This window comes from Brachyhypopomus gauderio, unplaced genomic scaffold (genome assembly GCF_052324685.1).
Source record: "Brachyhypopomus gauderio isolate BG-103 unplaced genomic scaffold, BGAUD_0.2 sc92, whole genome shotgun sequence".
In the NCBI taxonomy this organism is placed as follows: domain Eukaryota; kingdom Metazoa; phylum Chordata; class Actinopteri; order Gymnotiformes; family Hypopomidae; genus Brachyhypopomus; species Brachyhypopomus gauderio.
The window spans coordinates 68875-82993 of record NW_027506913.1 but is presented as its reverse complement, the minus strand read 5'-3'; the positions used below and the strand labels follow the sequence as shown (position 1 = coordinate 82993).

Here is a 14119-nt window from a genome sequence, read left to right as displayed (position 1 = left end):
TTTTACATGCTTGTTCTTGTGGCAAACAGCTTTCTGATTATCCTAGAATTGGTGAAGTCATTTAAATCCAAATATGCTAGGGTCTCAGGACAGGATGTTTTGCTATGTGTTCAGCAAAACAGTATTCACAAAAGCTAACTTCTTTGGTTGCGTGATGCAGTAGTAAGCACAACAGACTCTGAAATCAACGGCAGAGAAGTTGGAAACCTATTTGCTGGTTCCATGGTGTTAGCATTCTGGACTCTGAATCCAGCAACTCATTTGCTAGAAACAACTTTTGCTGTGGGTTCCATGGTGTAATGGTCAGCACTCTGGACTTTGAATCCAGTGATCCGAGTTCAACTCTCGGTGGAACCTTTCTGCTACATGCTCTTTATCTGGGATTGTACAAGCTTTCATTGTTGAAGACTACTGTAAACAGAATGTGTCTTTCAGTTGACCAAATCAAATACCTCAACTAATTATCTTGTTGCTGGAAGTCCTTGTCTGTAGTTGTTGCAACCTGCATCCTCTCAAGACAAGTCACTTTGAGCTTAACTTGGTCTGTGAACCCAGCAAAACAAGACTCAGAAATGTCTAATGTAGGTTCCATGGTGTAATGGTTAGCACTCTGGACTCTGAATCCAGCAATCTGAGTTCAACTCTCAGTGGAACCTTTTGATTCATTAGTGTTGATTCCAGCTTGCAGGTCTTTTCTCCATGCAAGCTCTATCACATGCTTGCGGTCTTTATAATTCCAGCATATTTCATGAATTGTTTTCAGAATTTTTACATGCTTGTTCTTGTGGCAAACAGCTTTCTGATTATCCTAGAATTGGTGAAGTCATTTAAATCCAAATACGCTAGGGTCTCAGGACAGGATGTTTTGCTATGTGTTCAGCAAAACAGTATTCACAAAAGCTAATTTCTTTGGTTGCGTGATGCAGTAGTAAGCACAACAGACTCTGAAATCAACGGCAGAGAAGTTGGAAACCTATTTGCTGTTTCCATGGTGTTAGCATCCTGGACTCTGAATCCAGCAACTCATTTGCTAGAAACAACATTTGCTGTGGGTTCCATGGTGTAATGGTCAGCACTCTGGACTTTGAATCCAGTGATCCGAGTTCGACTCTCGGTGGAACCTTTCTACTACATACTCTTTATCTGGGATTGTACCAGCTTTCATTGTTGAAGACTACTGTAAACAGAAAGTGTCTTTCAGTTGACCAAATCAAATACCTCAACTAATTATCTTGTTGCTGGAAGTCCTTGTCTGTAGTTGTTGCAACATGCATTCTCCCATGACAAGTCACTTTGAGCTTAACTTGGTCTGTGAACCCAGCAAAACAAGACTCAGAAGTGTCTAACGTAGGTTCCATGGTGTAATGGTTAGCACGCTGGACTCTGAATCCAGTAATCCAAGTTCGACTCTCGGTGGAACCTTTCTGCTACATGCTCTTTATCAGGGGTTGTACCAGCTTTCGTTGTTGAAGACTAGTGTAAACAGAAAGTGTCTTTCAGTTGACCAAATCGAATACCTCAACTAAACATCTTGTTGCTGGAAGTCCTTGTCTGTAGTTGTTGCAACTTGCATCCTCTCAAGACAAGTCACTTTGAGCTTAACTTGGTCTGTGAACCCAGCAAAACAGAAGAATCAGAACTTATCTTTTAGGTTCCATGGTGTAATGGTTAGCACTCTGGACTCTGAATCCAGCAATCTGAGTTCAACTCTCAGTGGAACCTTTTGATTCATTAGTGTTGATTCCAGCTTGCAGGTCTTTTCTCCATGCAAGCTCTATCACATGCTTGCGGTCTTTATAATTCCAGCATATTTCATGAATTGTTTTCAGAATTTTTACATGCTTGTTCTTGTGGCAAACAGCTTTCTGATTATCCTAGAATTGGTGAAGTCATTTAAATCCAAATATGCTAGGGTCTCAGGACAGGATGTTTTGCTATGTGTTCAGCAAAACAGTATTCACAAAAGCTAATTTCTTTGGTTGCGTGATGCAGTAGTAAGCACAACAGACTCTGAAATCAACGGCAGAGAAGTTGGAAACCTATTTGCTGGTTCCATGGTGTTAGCATTCTGGACTCTGAATCCAGCAACTAATTTGCTAGAAACAACTTTTGCCGTGGGTTCCATGGTGTAATGGTCAGCACTCTGGACTTTGAATCCTGTGATCCGAGTTCGACTCTCGGTGGAACCTTTCTACTACATACTCTTTATCTGGGATTGTACCAGCTTTCATTGTTGAAGACTACTGTAAACAGAAAGTGTCTTTCAGTTGACCAAATCAAATACCTCAACTAATTATCTTGTTGCTGGAAGTCCTTGTCTGTAGTTGTTGCAACCTGCATTCTCCCATGACAAGTCACTTTGAGCTTAACTTGGTCTGTGAACCCAGCAAAACAAGACTCAGAAATGTCTAATGTAGGTTCCATGGTGTAATGGTTAGCACTCTGGACTCTGAATCCAGCAATCCGAGTTCGACTCTCGGTGGAACCTTTCTGCTACATGCTCTTTATCTGGGGTTGTACCAGCTTTCGTTGTTGAAGACTAGTGTAAACAGAAAGTGTCTTTCAGTTGACCAAATCAAATACCTCAACTAATTATCTTGTTGCTGGAAGTCCTTGTCTGTAGTTGTTGCAACATGCATTCTCCCATGACAAGTCACTTTGAGCTTAACTTGGTCTGTGAACCCAGCAAAACAAGACTCAGAAGTGTCTCATGTAGGTTCCATGGTGTAATGGTTAGCACTCTGGACTCTGAATCCAGCAATCCGAGTTCGACTCTCGGTGGAACCTTTCTGCTACATGCTCTTTATCTGGGATTGTACCAGCTTTCATTGTTGAAGACTACTGTAAACAGAAAGTGTCTTTCAGTTGACCAAATCGAATACCTCAACTAAATATCTTGTTGCTGGAAGTCCTTGTCTGTAGTTGTTGCAACTTGCATCCTCTCAAGACAAGTCACTTTGAGCTTAACTTGGTCTGTGAACCCAGCAAAACAGAAGAATCAGAACTTATCTTTTAGGTTCCATGGTGTAATGGTTAGCACTCTGTACTCTGAATCCAGCAATCTGAGTTCAACTCTCAGTGGAACCTTTTGATTCATTAGTGTTGATTCCAGCTTGCAGGTCTTTTCTCCATGCAAGCTCTATCACATGCTTGCGGTCTATATAATTCCAGCATATTTCATGAATTGTTTTCAGAATTTTTACATGCTTGTTCTTGTGGCAAACAGCTTTCTGATTATCCTAGAATTGGTGAAGTCATTTAAATCCAAATATGCTAGGGTCTCAGGACAGGATGTTTTGCTATGTGTTCAGCAAAACAGTATTCACAAAAGCTAACTTCTTTGGTTGCGTGATGCAGTAGTAAGCACAACAGACTCTGAAATCAACGGCAGAGAAGTTGGAAACCTATTTGCTGGTTCCATGGTGTTAGCATTCTGGACTCTGAATCCAGCAACTCATTTGTTAGAAACAACTTTTGCTGTGGGTTCCATGGTGTAATGGTCAGCACTCTGGACTTTGAATCCAGTGATCCGAGTTCAACTCTCGGTGGAACCTTTCTGCTACATGCTCTTTATCTGGGATTGTACAAGCTTTCATTGTTGAAGACTACTGTAAACAGAATGTGTCTTTCAGTTGACCAAATCAAATACCTCAACTAATTATCTTGTTGCTGGAAGTCCTTGTCTGTAGTTGTTGCAACCTGCATCCTCTCAAGACAAGTCACTTTGAGCTTAACTTGGTCTGTGAACCCAGCAAAACAAGACTCAGAAATGTCTAATGTAGGTTCCATGGTGTAATGGTTAGCACTCTGGACTCTGAATCCAGCAATCTGAGTTCAACTCTCAGTGGAACCTTTTGATTCATTAGTGTTGATTCCAGCTTGCAGGTCTTTTCTCCATGCAAGCTCTATCACATGCTTGCGGTCTTTATAATTCCAGCATATTTCATGAATTGTTTTCAGAATTTTTACATGCTTGTTCTTGTGGCAAACAGCTTTCTGATTATCCTAGAATTGGTGAAGTCATTTAAATCCAAATACGCTAGGGTCTCAGGACAGGATGTTTTGCTATGTGTTCAGCAAAACAGTATTCACAAAAGCTAATTTCTTTGGTTGCGTGATGCAGTAGTAAGCACAACAGACTCTGAAATCAACGGCAGAGAAGTTGGAAACCTATTTGCTGTTTCCATGGTGTTAGCATCCTGGACTCTGAATCCAGCAACTCATTTGCTAGAAACAACATTTGCTGTGGGTTCCATGGTGTAATGGTCAGCACTCTGGACTTTGAATCCAGTGATCCGAGTTCGACTCTCGGTGGAACCTTTCTACTACATACTCTTTATCTGGGATTGTACCAGCTTTCATTGTTGAAGACTACTGTAAACAGAAAGTGTCTTTCAGTTGACCAAATCAAATACCTCAACTAATTATCTTGTTGCTGGAAGTCCTTGTCTGTAGTTGTTGCAACATGCATTCTCCCATGACAAGTCACTTTGAGCTTAACTTGGTCTGTGAACCCAGCAAAACAAGACTCAGAAGTGTCTAACGTAGGTTCCATGGTGTAATGGTTAGCACGCTGGACTCTGAATCCAGCAATCCAAGTTCGACTCTCGGTGGAACCTTTCTGCTACATGCTCTTTATCAGGGGTTGTACCAGCTTTCGTTGTTGAAGACTAGTGTAAACAGAAAGTGTCTTTCAGTTGACCAAATCGAATACCTCAACTAAACATCTTGTTGCTGGAAGTCCTTGTCTGTAGTTGTTGCAACTTGCATCCTCTCAAGACAAGTCACTTTGAGCTTAACTTGGTCTGTGAACCCAGCAAAACAGAAGAATCAGAACTTATCTTTTAGGTTCCATGGTGTAATGGTTAGCACTCTGGACTCTGAATCCAGCAATCTGAGTTCAACTCTCAGTGGAACCTTTTGATTCATTAGTGTTGATTCCAGCTTGCAGGTCTTTTCTCCATGCAAGCTCTATCACATGCTTGCGGTCTTTATAATTCCAGCATATTTCATGAATTGTTTTCAGAATTTTTACATGCTTGTTCTTGTGGCAAACAGCTTTCTGATTATCCTAGAATTGGTGAAGTCATTTAAATCCAAATATGCTAGGGTCTCAGGACAGGATGTTTTGCTATGTGTTCAGCAAAACAGTATTCACAAAAGCTAATTTCTTTGGTTGCGTGATGCAGTAGTAAGCACAACAGACTCTGAAATCAACGGCAGAGAAGTTGGAAACCTATTTGCTGGTTCCATGGTGTTAGCATTCTGGACTCTGAATCCAGCAACTAATTTGCTAGAAACAACTTTTGCCGTGGGTTCCATGGTGTAATGGTCAGCACTCTGGACTTTGAATCCTGTGATCCGAGTTCGACTCTCGGTGGAACCTTTCTACTACATACTCTTTATCTGGGATTGTACCAGCTTTCATTGTTGAAGACTACTGTAAACAGAAAGTGTCTTTCAGTTGACCAAATCAAATACCTCAACTAATTATCTTGTTGCTGGAAGTCCTTGTCTGTAGTTGTTGCAACCTGCATTCTCCCATGACAAGTCACTTTGAGCTTAACTTGGTCTGTGAACCCAGCAAAACAAGACTCAGAAATGTCTAATGTAGGTTCCATGGTGTAATGGTTAGCACTCTGGACTCTGAATCCAGCAATCCGAGTTCGACTCTCGGTGGAACCTTTCTGCTACATGCTCTTTATCTGGGGTTGTACCAGCTTTCGTTGTTGAAGACTAGTGTAAACAGAAAGTGTCTTTCAGTTGACCAAATCAAATACCTCAACTAATTATCTTGTTGCTGGAAGTCCTTGTCTGTAGTTGTTGCAACATGCATTCTCCCATGACAAGTCACTTTGAGCTTAACTTGGTCTGTGAACCCAGCAAAACAAGACTCAGAAGTGTCTCATGTAGGTTCCATGGTGTAATGGTTAGCACTCTGGACTCTGAATCCAGCAATCCGAGTTTGACTCTCGGTGGAACCTTTCTGCTACATGCTCTTTATCTGGGATTGTACCAGCTTTCATTGTTGAAGACTACTGTAAACAGAAAGTGTCTTTCAGTTGACCAAATCGAATACCTCAACTAAATATCTTGTTGCTGGAAGTCCTTGTCTGTAGTTGTTGCAACTTGCATCCTCTCAAGACAAGTCACTTTGAGCTTAACTTGGTCTGTGAACCCAGCAAAACAGAAGAATCAGAACTTATCTTTTAGGTTCCATGGTGTAATGGTTAGCACTCTGTACTCTGAATCCAGCAATCTGAGTTCAACTCTCAGTGGAACCTTTTGATTCATTAGTGTTGATTCCAGCTTGCAGGTCTTTTCTCCATGCAAGCTCTATCACATGCTTGCGGTCTATATAATTCCAGCATATTTCATGAATTGTTTTCAGAATTTTTACATGCTTGTTCTTGTGGCAAACAGCTTTCTGATTATCCTAGAATTGGTGAAGTCATTTAAATCCAAATATGCTAGGGTCTCAGGACAGGATGTTTTGCTATGTGTTCAGCAAAACAGTATTCACAAAAGCTAACTTCTTTGGTTGCGTGATGCAGTAGTAAGCACAACAGACTCTGAAATCAACGGCAGAGAAGTTGGAAACCTATTTGCTGGTTCCATGGTGTTAGCATTCTGGACTCTGAATCCAGCAACTCATTTGCTAGAAACAACTTTTGCTGTGGGTTCCATGGTGTAATGGTCAGCACTCTGGACTTTGAATCCAGTGATCCGAGTTCAACTCTCGGTGGAACCTTTCTGCTACATGCTCTTTATCTGGGATTGTACAAGCTTTCATTGTTGAAGACTACTGTAAACAGAATGTGTCTTTCAGTTGACCAAATCAAATACCTCAACTAATTATCTTGTTGCTGGAAGTCCTTGTCTGTAGTTGTTGCAACATGCATTCTCCCATGACAAGTCACTTTGAGCTTAACTTGGTCTGTGAACCCAGCAAAACAAGACTCAGAAGTGTCTCATGTAGGTTCCATGGTGTAATGGTTAGCACTCTGGACTCTGAATCCAGCAATCCGAGTTCGACTCTCGGTGGAACCTTTCTGCTACATGCTCTTTATCTGGGATTGTACCAGCTTTCATTGTTGAAGACTACTGTAAACAGAAAGTGTCTTTCAGTTGACCAAATCAAATACCTCAACTAAATATCTTGTTGCTGGAAGTCCTTGTCTGTAGTTGTTGCAACTTGCATCCTCTCAAGACAAGTCACTTTGAGCTTAACTTGGTCTGTGAACCCAGCAAAACAGAAGAATCAGAACTTATCTTTTAGGTTCCATGGTGTAATGGTTAGCACTCTGTACTCTGAATCCAGCAATCTGAGTTCAACTCTCAGTGGAACCTTTTGATTCATTAGTGTTGATTCCAGCTTGCAGGTCTTTTCTCCATGCAAGCTCTATCACATGCTTGCGGTCTATATAATTCCAGCATATTTCATGAATTGTTTTCAGAATTTTTACATGCTTGTTCTTGTGGCAAACAGCTTTCTGATTATCCTAGAATTGGTGAAGTCATTTAAATCCAAATATGCTAGGGTCTCAGGACAGGATGTTTTGCTATGTGTTCAGCAAAACAGTATTCACAAAAGCTAACTTCTTTGGTTGCGTGATGCAGTAGTAAGCACAACAGACTCTGAAATCAACGGCAGAGAAGTTGGAAACCTATTTGCTGGTTCCATGGTGTTAGCATTCTGGACTCTGAATCCAGCAACTCATTTGCTAGAAACAACTTTTGCTGTGGGTTCCATGGTGTAATGGTCAGCACTCTGGACTTTGAATCCAGTGATCCGAGTTCAACTCTCGGTGGAACCTTTCTGCTACATGCTCTTTATCTGGGATTGTACAAGCTTTCATTGTTGAAGACTACTGTAAACAGAATGTGTCTTTCAGTTGACCAAATCAAATACCTCAACTAATTATCTTGTTGCTGGAAGTCCTTGTCTGTAGTTGTTGCAACCTGCATCCTCTCAAGACAAGTCACTTTGAGCTTAACTTGGTCTGTGAACCCAGCAAAACAAGACTCAGAAATGTCTAATGTAGGTTCCATGGTGTAATGGTTAGCACTCTGGACTCTGAATCCAGCAATCTGAGTTCAACTCTCAGTGGAACCTTTTGATTCATTAGTGTTGATTCCAGCTTGCAGGTCTTTTCTCCATGCAAGCTCTATCACATGCTTGCGGTCTATATAATTCCAGCATATTTCATGAATTGTTTTCAGAATTTTTACATGCTTGTTCTTGTGGCAAACAGCTTTCTGATTATCCTAGAATTGGTGAAGTCATTTAAATCCAAATATGCTAGGGTCTCAGGACAGGATGTTTTGCTATGTGTTCAGCAAAACAGTATTCACAAAAGCTAATTTCTTTGGTTGCGTGATGCAGTAGTAAGCACAACAGACTCTGAAATCAACGACAGAGAAGTTGGAAACCTATTTGCTGTTTCCATGGTGTTAGCATTCTGGACTCTGAATCCAGCAACTCATTTGCTAGAAACAACTTTTGCTGTGGGTTCCATGGTGTATTGGTCAGCACTCTGGACTTTGAATCCAGTGATCCGAGTTCGACTCTCGGTGGAACCTTTCTACTACATACTCTTTATCTGGGATTGTACCAGCTTTCATTGTTGAAGACTACTGTAAACAGAAAGTGTCTTTCAGTTGACCAAATCAAATACCTCAACTAATTATCTTGTTGCTGGAAGTCCTTGTCTGTAGTTGTTGCAACCTGCATTCTCCCATGACAAGTCACTTTGAGCTTAACTTGGTCTGTGAACCGAGCAAAACAAGACTCAGAAGTGTCTAATGTAGGTTCCATGGTGTAATGGTTAGCACTCTGGACTCTGAATCCAGCAATCCGATTTCGACTCTCGGTGGAACCTTTCTGCTACATGCTCTTTATCTGGGGTTGTACCAGCTTTCGTTGTTGAAGACTAGTGTAAACAGAAAGTGTCTTTCAGTTGACCAAATCAAATACCTCAACTAATTATCTTGTTGCTGGAAGTCCTTGTCTGTAGTTGTTGCAACATGCATTCTCCCATGACAAGTCACTTTGAGCTTAACTTGGTCTGTGAACCCAGCAAAACAAGACTCAGAAGTGTCTCATGTAGGTTCCATGGTGTAATGGTTAGCACTCTGGACTCTGAATCCAGCAATCCGAGTTCGACTCTCGGTGGAACCTTTCTGCTACATGCTCTTTATCTGGGGTTGTACCAGCTTTCGTTGTTGAAGACTAGTGTAAACAGAAAGTGTCTTTCAGTTGACCAAATCAAATACCTCAACTAATTATCTTGTTGCTGGAAGTCCTTGTCTGTAGTTGTTGCAACATGCATTCTCCCATGACAAGTCACTTTGAGCTTAACTTGGTCTGTGAACCCAGCAAAACAAGACTCAGAAGTGTCTCATGTAGGTTCCATGGTGTAATGGTTAGCACTCTGGACTCTGAATCCAGCAATCCGAGTTTGACTCTCGGTGGAACCTTTCTGCTACATGCTCTTTATCTGGGATTGTACCAGCTTTCATTGTTGAAGACTACTGTAAACAGAAAGTGTCTTTCAGTTGACCAAATCGAATACCTCAACTAAATATCTTGTTGCTGGAAGTCCTTGTCTGTAGTTGTTGCAACTTGCATCCTCTCAAGACAAGTCACTTTGAGCTTAACTTGGTCTGTGAACCCAGCAAAACAGAAGAATCAGAACTTATCTTTTAGGTTCCATGGTGTAATGGTTAGCACTCTGTACTCTGAATCCAGCAATCTGAGTTCAACTCTCAGTGGAACCTTTTGATTCATTAGTGTTGATTCCAGCTTGCAGGTCTTTTCTCCATGCAAGCTCTATCACATGCTTGCGGTCTATATAATTCCAGCATATTTCATGAATTGTTTTCAGAATTTTTACATGCTTGTTCTTGTGGCAAACAGCTTTCTGATTATCCTAGAATTGGTGAAGTCATTTAAATCCAAATATGCTAGGGTCTCAGGACAGGATGTTTTGCTATGTGTTCAGCAAAACAGTATTCACAAAAGCTAACTTCTTTGGTTGCGTGATGCAGTAGTAAGCACAACAGACTCTGAAATCAACGGCAGAGAAGTTGGAAACCTATTTGCTGGTTCCATGGTGTTAGCATTCTGGACTCTGAATCCAGCAACTCATTTGCTAGAAACAACTTTTGCTGTGGGTTCCATGGTGTAATGGTCAGCACTCTGGACTTTGAATCCAGTGATCCGAGTTCAACTCTCGGTGGAACCTTTCTGCTACATGCTCTTTATCTGGGATTGTACAAGCTTTCATTGTTGAAGACTACTGTAAACAGAATTTGTCTTTCAGTTGACCAAATCAAATACCTCAACTAATTATCTTGTTGCTGGAAGTCCTTGTCTGTAGTTGTTGCAACATGCATTCTCCCATGACAAGTCACTTTGAGCTTAACTTGGTCTGTGAACCCAGCAAAACAAGACTCAGAAGTGTCTCATGTAGGTTCCATGGTGTAATGGTTAGCACTCTGGACTCTGAATCCAGCAATCCGAGTTCGACTCTCGGTGGAACCTTTCTGCTACATGCTCTTTATCTGGGATTGTACCAGCTTTCATTGTTGAAGACTACTGTAAACAGAAAGTGTCTTTCAGTTGACCAAATCAAATACCTCAACTAAATATCTTGTTGCTGGAAGTCCTTGTCTGTAGTTGTTGCAACTTGCATCCTCTCAAGACAAGTCACTTTGAGCTTAACTTGGTCTGTGAACCCAGCAAAACAGAAGAATCAGAACTTATCTTTTAGGTTCCATGGTGTAATGGTTAGCACTCTGTACTCTGAATCCAGCAATCTGAGTTCAACTCTCAGTGGAACCTTTTGATTCATTAGTGTTGATTCCAGCTTGCAGGTCTTTTCTCCATGCAAGCTCTATCACATGCTTGCGGTCTATATAATTCCAGCATATTTCATGAATTGTTTTCAGAATTTTTACATGCTTGTTCTTGTGGCAAACAGCTTTCTGATTATCCTAGAATTGGTGAAGTCATTTAAATCCAAATATGCTAGGGTCTCAGGACAGGATGTTTTGCTATGTGTTCAGCAAAACAGTATTCACAAAAGCTAACTTCTTTGGTTGCGTGATGCAGTAGTAAGCACAACAGACTCTGAAATCAACGGCAGAGAAGTTGGAAACCTATTTGCTGGTTCCATGGTGTTAGCATTCTGGACTCTGAATCCAGCAACTCATTTGCTAGAAACAACTTTTGCTGTGGGTTCCATGGTGTAATGGTCAGCACTCTGGACTTTGAATCCAGTGATCCGAGTTCAACTCTCGGTGGAACCTTTCTGCTACATGCTCTTTATCTGGGATTGTACAAGCTTTCATTGTTGAAGACTACTGTAAACAGAATGTGTCTTTCAGTTGACCAAATCAAATACCTCAACTAATTATCTTGTTGCTGGAAGTCCTTGTCTGTAGTTGTTGCAACCTGCATCCTCTCAAGACAAGTCACTTTGAGCTTAACTTGGTCTGTGAACCCAGCAAAACAAGACTCAGAAATGTCTAATGTAGGTTCCATGGTGTAATGGTTAGCACTCTGGACTCTGAATCCAGCAATCTGAGTTCAACTCTCAGTGGAACCTTTTGATTCATTAGTGTTGATTCCAGCTTGCAGGTCTTTTCTCCATGCAAGCTCTATCACATGCTTGCGGTCTATATAATTCCAGCATATTTCATGAATTGTTTTCAGAATTTTTACATGCTTGTTCTTGTGGCAAACAGCTTTCTGATTATCCTAGAATTGGTGAAGTCATTTAAATCCAAATATGCTAGGGTCTCAGGACAGGATGTTTTGCTATGTGTTCAGCAAAACAGTATTCACAAAAGCTAATTTCTTTGGTTGCGTGATGCAGTAGTAAGCACAACAGACTCTGAAATCAACGACAGAGAAGTTGGAAACCTATTTGCTGTTTCCATGGTGTTAGCATTCTGGACTCTGAATCCAGCAACTCATTTGCTAGAAACAACTTTTGCTGTGGGTTCCATGGTGTATTGGTCAGCACTCTGGACTTTGAATCCAGTGATCCGAGTTCGACTCTCGGTGGAACCTTTCTACTACATACTCTTTATCTGGGATTGTACCAGCTTTCATTGTTGAAGACTACTGTAAACAGAAAGTGTCTTTCAGTTGACCAAATCAAATACCTCAACTAATTATCTTGTTGCTGGAAGTCCTTGTCTGTAGTTGTTGCAACCTGCATTCTCCCATGACAAGTCACTTTGAGCTTAACTTGGTCTGTGAACCGAGCAAAACAAGACTCAGAAGTGTCTAATGTAGGTTCCATGGTGTAATGGTTAGCACTCTGGACTCTGAATCCAGCAATCCGAGTTCGACTCTCGGTGGAACCTTTCTGCTACATGCTCTTTATCTGGGGTTGTACCAGCTTTCGTTGTTGAAGACTAGTGTAAACAGAAAGTGTCTTTCAGTTGACCAAATCAAATACCTCAACTAATTATCTTGTTGCTGGAAGTCCTTGTCTGTAGTTGTTGCAACATGCATTCTCCCATGACAAGTCACTTTGAGCTTAACTTGGTCTGTGAACCCAGCAAAACAAGACTCAGAAGTGTCTCATGTAGGTTCCATGGTGTAATGGTTAGCACTCTGGACTCTGAATCCAGCAATCCGAGTTCGACTCTCGGTGGAACCTTTCTGCTACATGCTCTTTATCTGGGATTGTACCAGCTTTCATTGTTGAAGACTACTGTAAACAGAAAGTGTCTTTCAGTTGACCAAATCGAATACCTCAACTAAATATCTTGTTGCTGGAAGTCCTTGTCTGTAGTTGTTGCAACTTGCATCCTCTCAAGACAAGTCACTTTGAGCTTAACTTGGTCTGTGAACCCAGCAAAACAGAAGAATCAGAACTTATCTTTTAGGTTCCATGGTGTAATGGTTAGCACTCTGGACTCTGAATCCAGCAATCTGAGTTCAACTCTCAGTGGAACCTTTTGATTCATTAGTGTTGATTCCAGCTTGCAGGTCTTTTCTCCATGCAAGCTCTATCACATGCTTGCGGTCTATATAATTCCAGCATATTTCATGAATTGTTTTCAGAATTTTTACAAGCTTGTTCTTGTGGCAAACAGCTTTCTGATTATCCTAGAATTGGTGAAGTCATTTAAATCCAAATATGCTAGGGTCTCAGGACAGGATGTTTTGCTATGTGTTCAGCAAAACAGTATTCACAAAAGCTAATTTCTTTGGTTGCGTGATGCAGTAGTAAGCACAACAGACTCTGAAATCAACGACAGAGAAGTTGGAAACCTATTTGCTGTTTCCATGGTGTTAGCATTCTGGACTCTGAATCCAGCAACTCATTTGCTAGAAACAACTTTTGCTGTGGGTTCCATGGTGTATTGGTCAGCACTCTGGACTTTGAATCCAGTGATCCGAGTTCGACTCTCGGTGGAACCTTTCTACTACATACTCTTTATCTGGGATTGTACCAGCTTTCATTGTTGAAGACTACTGTAAACAGAAAGTGTCTTTCAGTTGACCAAATCAAATACCTCAACTAATTATCTTGTTGCTGGAAGTCCTTGTCTGTAGTTGTTGCAACCTGCATTCTCCCATGACAAGTCACTTTGAGCTTAACTTGGTCTGTGAACCGAGCAAAACAAGACTCAGAAGTGTCTAATGTAGGTTCCATGGTGTAATGGTTAGCACTCTGGACTCTGAATCCAGCAATCCGAGTTCGACTCTCGGTGGAACCTTTCTGCTACATGCTCTTTATCTGGGGTTGTACCAGCTTTCGTTGTTGAAGACTAGTGTAAACAGAAAGTGTCTTTCAGTTGACCAAATCAAATACCTCAACTAATTATCTTGTTGCTGGAAGTCCTTGTCTGTAGTTGTTGCAACATGCATTCTCCCATGACAAGTCACTTTGAGCTTAACTTGGTCTGTGAACCCAGCAAAACAAGACTCAGAAGTGTCTCATGTAGGTTCCATGGTGTAATGGTTAGCACTCTGGACTCTGAATCCAGCAATCCGAGTTCGACTCTCGGTGGAACCTTTCTGCTACATGCTCTTTATCTGGGATTGTACCAGCTTTCATTGTTGAAGACTACTGTAAACAGAAAGTGTCTTTCA

At 41.2% G+C, this 14119-nt stretch overlaps 30 non-coding genes across 30 annotated transcripts; all 30 read left to right on the top strand.

Moving 5' to 3' along the window:
• The first annotated feature begins 285 nt into the window (after positions 1 to 285).
• On the top strand, positions 286 to 357 carry trnaq-uug (transfer RNA glutamine (anticodon UUG)). The gene has a single exon. It is a non-coding gene; the product is annotated as a tRNA-Gln (tRNA).
• Positions 358 to 584: 227 nt separating this feature from the next.
• On the top strand, positions 585 to 656 carry trnaq-cug (transfer RNA glutamine (anticodon CUG)). The gene has a single exon. It is a non-coding gene; the product is annotated as a tRNA-Gln (tRNA).
• Positions 657 to 1051: 395 nt separating this feature from the next.
• On the top strand, positions 1052 to 1123 carry trnaq-uug (transfer RNA glutamine (anticodon UUG)). The gene has a single exon. It is a non-coding gene; the product is annotated as a tRNA-Gln (tRNA).
• A 527-nt stretch (positions 1124 to 1650) lies between these two features.
• On the top strand, positions 1651 to 1722 carry trnaq-cug (transfer RNA glutamine (anticodon CUG)). Its single transcript has one exon. It is a non-coding gene; the product is annotated as a tRNA-Gln (tRNA).
• A 395-nt stretch (positions 1723 to 2117) lies between these two features.
• trnaq-uug (transfer RNA glutamine (anticodon UUG)) lies at positions 2118 to 2189 on the top strand. Its single transcript has one exon. It is a non-coding gene; the product is annotated as a tRNA-Gln (tRNA).
• A 227-nt stretch (positions 2190 to 2416) lies between these two features.
• trnaq-cug (transfer RNA glutamine (anticodon CUG)) lies at positions 2417 to 2488 on the top strand. The gene has a single exon. It is a non-coding gene; the product is annotated as a tRNA-Gln (tRNA).
• A 227-nt stretch (positions 2489 to 2715) lies between these two features.
• trnaq-cug (transfer RNA glutamine (anticodon CUG)) lies at positions 2716 to 2787 on the top strand. Its single transcript has one exon. It is a non-coding gene; the product is annotated as a tRNA-Gln (tRNA).
• Positions 2788 to 3482: 695 nt separating this feature from the next.
• On the top strand, positions 3483 to 3554 carry trnaq-uug (transfer RNA glutamine (anticodon UUG)). The gene has a single exon. It is a non-coding gene; the product is annotated as a tRNA-Gln (tRNA).
• A 227-nt stretch (positions 3555 to 3781) lies between these two features.
• trnaq-cug (transfer RNA glutamine (anticodon CUG)) lies at positions 3782 to 3853 on the top strand. The gene has a single exon. It is a non-coding gene; the product is annotated as a tRNA-Gln (tRNA).
• A 395-nt stretch (positions 3854 to 4248) lies between these two features.
• On the top strand, positions 4249 to 4320 carry trnaq-uug (transfer RNA glutamine (anticodon UUG)). The gene has a single exon. It is a non-coding gene; the product is annotated as a tRNA-Gln (tRNA).
• Positions 4321 to 4847: 527 nt separating this feature from the next.
• On the top strand, positions 4848 to 4919 carry trnaq-cug (transfer RNA glutamine (anticodon CUG)). Its single transcript has one exon. It is a non-coding gene; the product is annotated as a tRNA-Gln (tRNA).
• A 395-nt stretch (positions 4920 to 5314) lies between these two features.
• trnaq-uug (transfer RNA glutamine (anticodon UUG)) lies at positions 5315 to 5386 on the top strand. The gene has a single exon. It is a non-coding gene; the product is annotated as a tRNA-Gln (tRNA).
• Positions 5387 to 5613: 227 nt separating this feature from the next.
• trnaq-cug (transfer RNA glutamine (anticodon CUG)) lies at positions 5614 to 5685 on the top strand. The gene has a single exon. It is a non-coding gene; the product is annotated as a tRNA-Gln (tRNA).
• A 994-nt stretch (positions 5686 to 6679) lies between these two features.
• On the top strand, positions 6680 to 6751 carry trnaq-uug (transfer RNA glutamine (anticodon UUG)). The gene has a single exon. It is a non-coding gene; the product is annotated as a tRNA-Gln (tRNA).
• Positions 6752 to 6978: 227 nt separating this feature from the next.
• trnaq-cug (transfer RNA glutamine (anticodon CUG)) lies at positions 6979 to 7050 on the top strand. The gene has a single exon. It is a non-coding gene; the product is annotated as a tRNA-Gln (tRNA).
• Positions 7051 to 7745: 695 nt separating this feature from the next.
• On the top strand, positions 7746 to 7817 carry trnaq-uug (transfer RNA glutamine (anticodon UUG)). The gene has a single exon. It is a non-coding gene; the product is annotated as a tRNA-Gln (tRNA).
• A 227-nt stretch (positions 7818 to 8044) lies between these two features.
• trnaq-cug (transfer RNA glutamine (anticodon CUG)) lies at positions 8045 to 8116 on the top strand. The gene has a single exon. It is a non-coding gene; the product is annotated as a tRNA-Gln (tRNA).
• Positions 8117 to 8511: 395 nt separating this feature from the next.
• Positions 8512 to 8583, top strand: trnaq-uug (transfer RNA glutamine (anticodon UUG)). The gene has a single exon. It is a non-coding gene; the product is annotated as a tRNA-Gln (tRNA).
• Positions 8584 to 9109: 526 nt separating this feature from the next.
• trnaq-cug (transfer RNA glutamine (anticodon CUG)) lies at positions 9110 to 9181 on the top strand. The gene has a single exon. It is a non-coding gene; the product is annotated as a tRNA-Gln (tRNA).
• Positions 9182 to 10175: 994 nt separating this feature from the next.
• trnaq-uug (transfer RNA glutamine (anticodon UUG)) lies at positions 10176 to 10247 on the top strand. Its single transcript has one exon. It is a non-coding gene; the product is annotated as a tRNA-Gln (tRNA).
• Positions 10248 to 10474: 227 nt separating this feature from the next.
• Positions 10475 to 10546, top strand: trnaq-cug (transfer RNA glutamine (anticodon CUG)). The gene has a single exon. It is a non-coding gene; the product is annotated as a tRNA-Gln (tRNA).
• Positions 10547 to 11241: 695 nt separating this feature from the next.
• On the top strand, positions 11242 to 11313 carry trnaq-uug (transfer RNA glutamine (anticodon UUG)). The gene has a single exon. It is a non-coding gene; the product is annotated as a tRNA-Gln (tRNA).
• Positions 11314 to 11540: 227 nt separating this feature from the next.
• On the top strand, positions 11541 to 11612 carry trnaq-cug (transfer RNA glutamine (anticodon CUG)). Its single transcript has one exon. It is a non-coding gene; the product is annotated as a tRNA-Gln (tRNA).
• Positions 11613 to 12007: 395 nt separating this feature from the next.
• On the top strand, positions 12008 to 12079 carry trnaq-uug (transfer RNA glutamine (anticodon UUG)). Its single transcript has one exon. It is a non-coding gene; the product is annotated as a tRNA-Gln (tRNA).
• Positions 12080 to 12306: 227 nt separating this feature from the next.
• On the top strand, positions 12307 to 12378 carry trnaq-cug (transfer RNA glutamine (anticodon CUG)). The gene has a single exon. It is a non-coding gene; the product is annotated as a tRNA-Gln (tRNA).
• A 227-nt stretch (positions 12379 to 12605) lies between these two features.
• trnaq-cug (transfer RNA glutamine (anticodon CUG)) lies at positions 12606 to 12677 on the top strand. Its single transcript has one exon. It is a non-coding gene; the product is annotated as a tRNA-Gln (tRNA).
• A 228-nt stretch (positions 12678 to 12905) lies between these two features.
• trnaq-cug (transfer RNA glutamine (anticodon CUG)) lies at positions 12906 to 12977 on the top strand. Its single transcript has one exon. It is a non-coding gene; the product is annotated as a tRNA-Gln (tRNA).
• Positions 12978 to 13372: 395 nt separating this feature from the next.
• On the top strand, positions 13373 to 13444 carry trnaq-uug (transfer RNA glutamine (anticodon UUG)). Its single transcript has one exon. It is a non-coding gene; the product is annotated as a tRNA-Gln (tRNA).
• A 227-nt stretch (positions 13445 to 13671) lies between these two features.
• trnaq-cug (transfer RNA glutamine (anticodon CUG)) lies at positions 13672 to 13743 on the top strand. The gene has a single exon. It is a non-coding gene; the product is annotated as a tRNA-Gln (tRNA).
• Positions 13744 to 13970: 227 nt separating this feature from the next.
• On the top strand, positions 13971 to 14042 carry trnaq-cug (transfer RNA glutamine (anticodon CUG)). The gene has a single exon. It is a non-coding gene; the product is annotated as a tRNA-Gln (tRNA).
• The last annotated feature ends 77 nt before the right edge of the window (positions 14043 to 14119 follow it).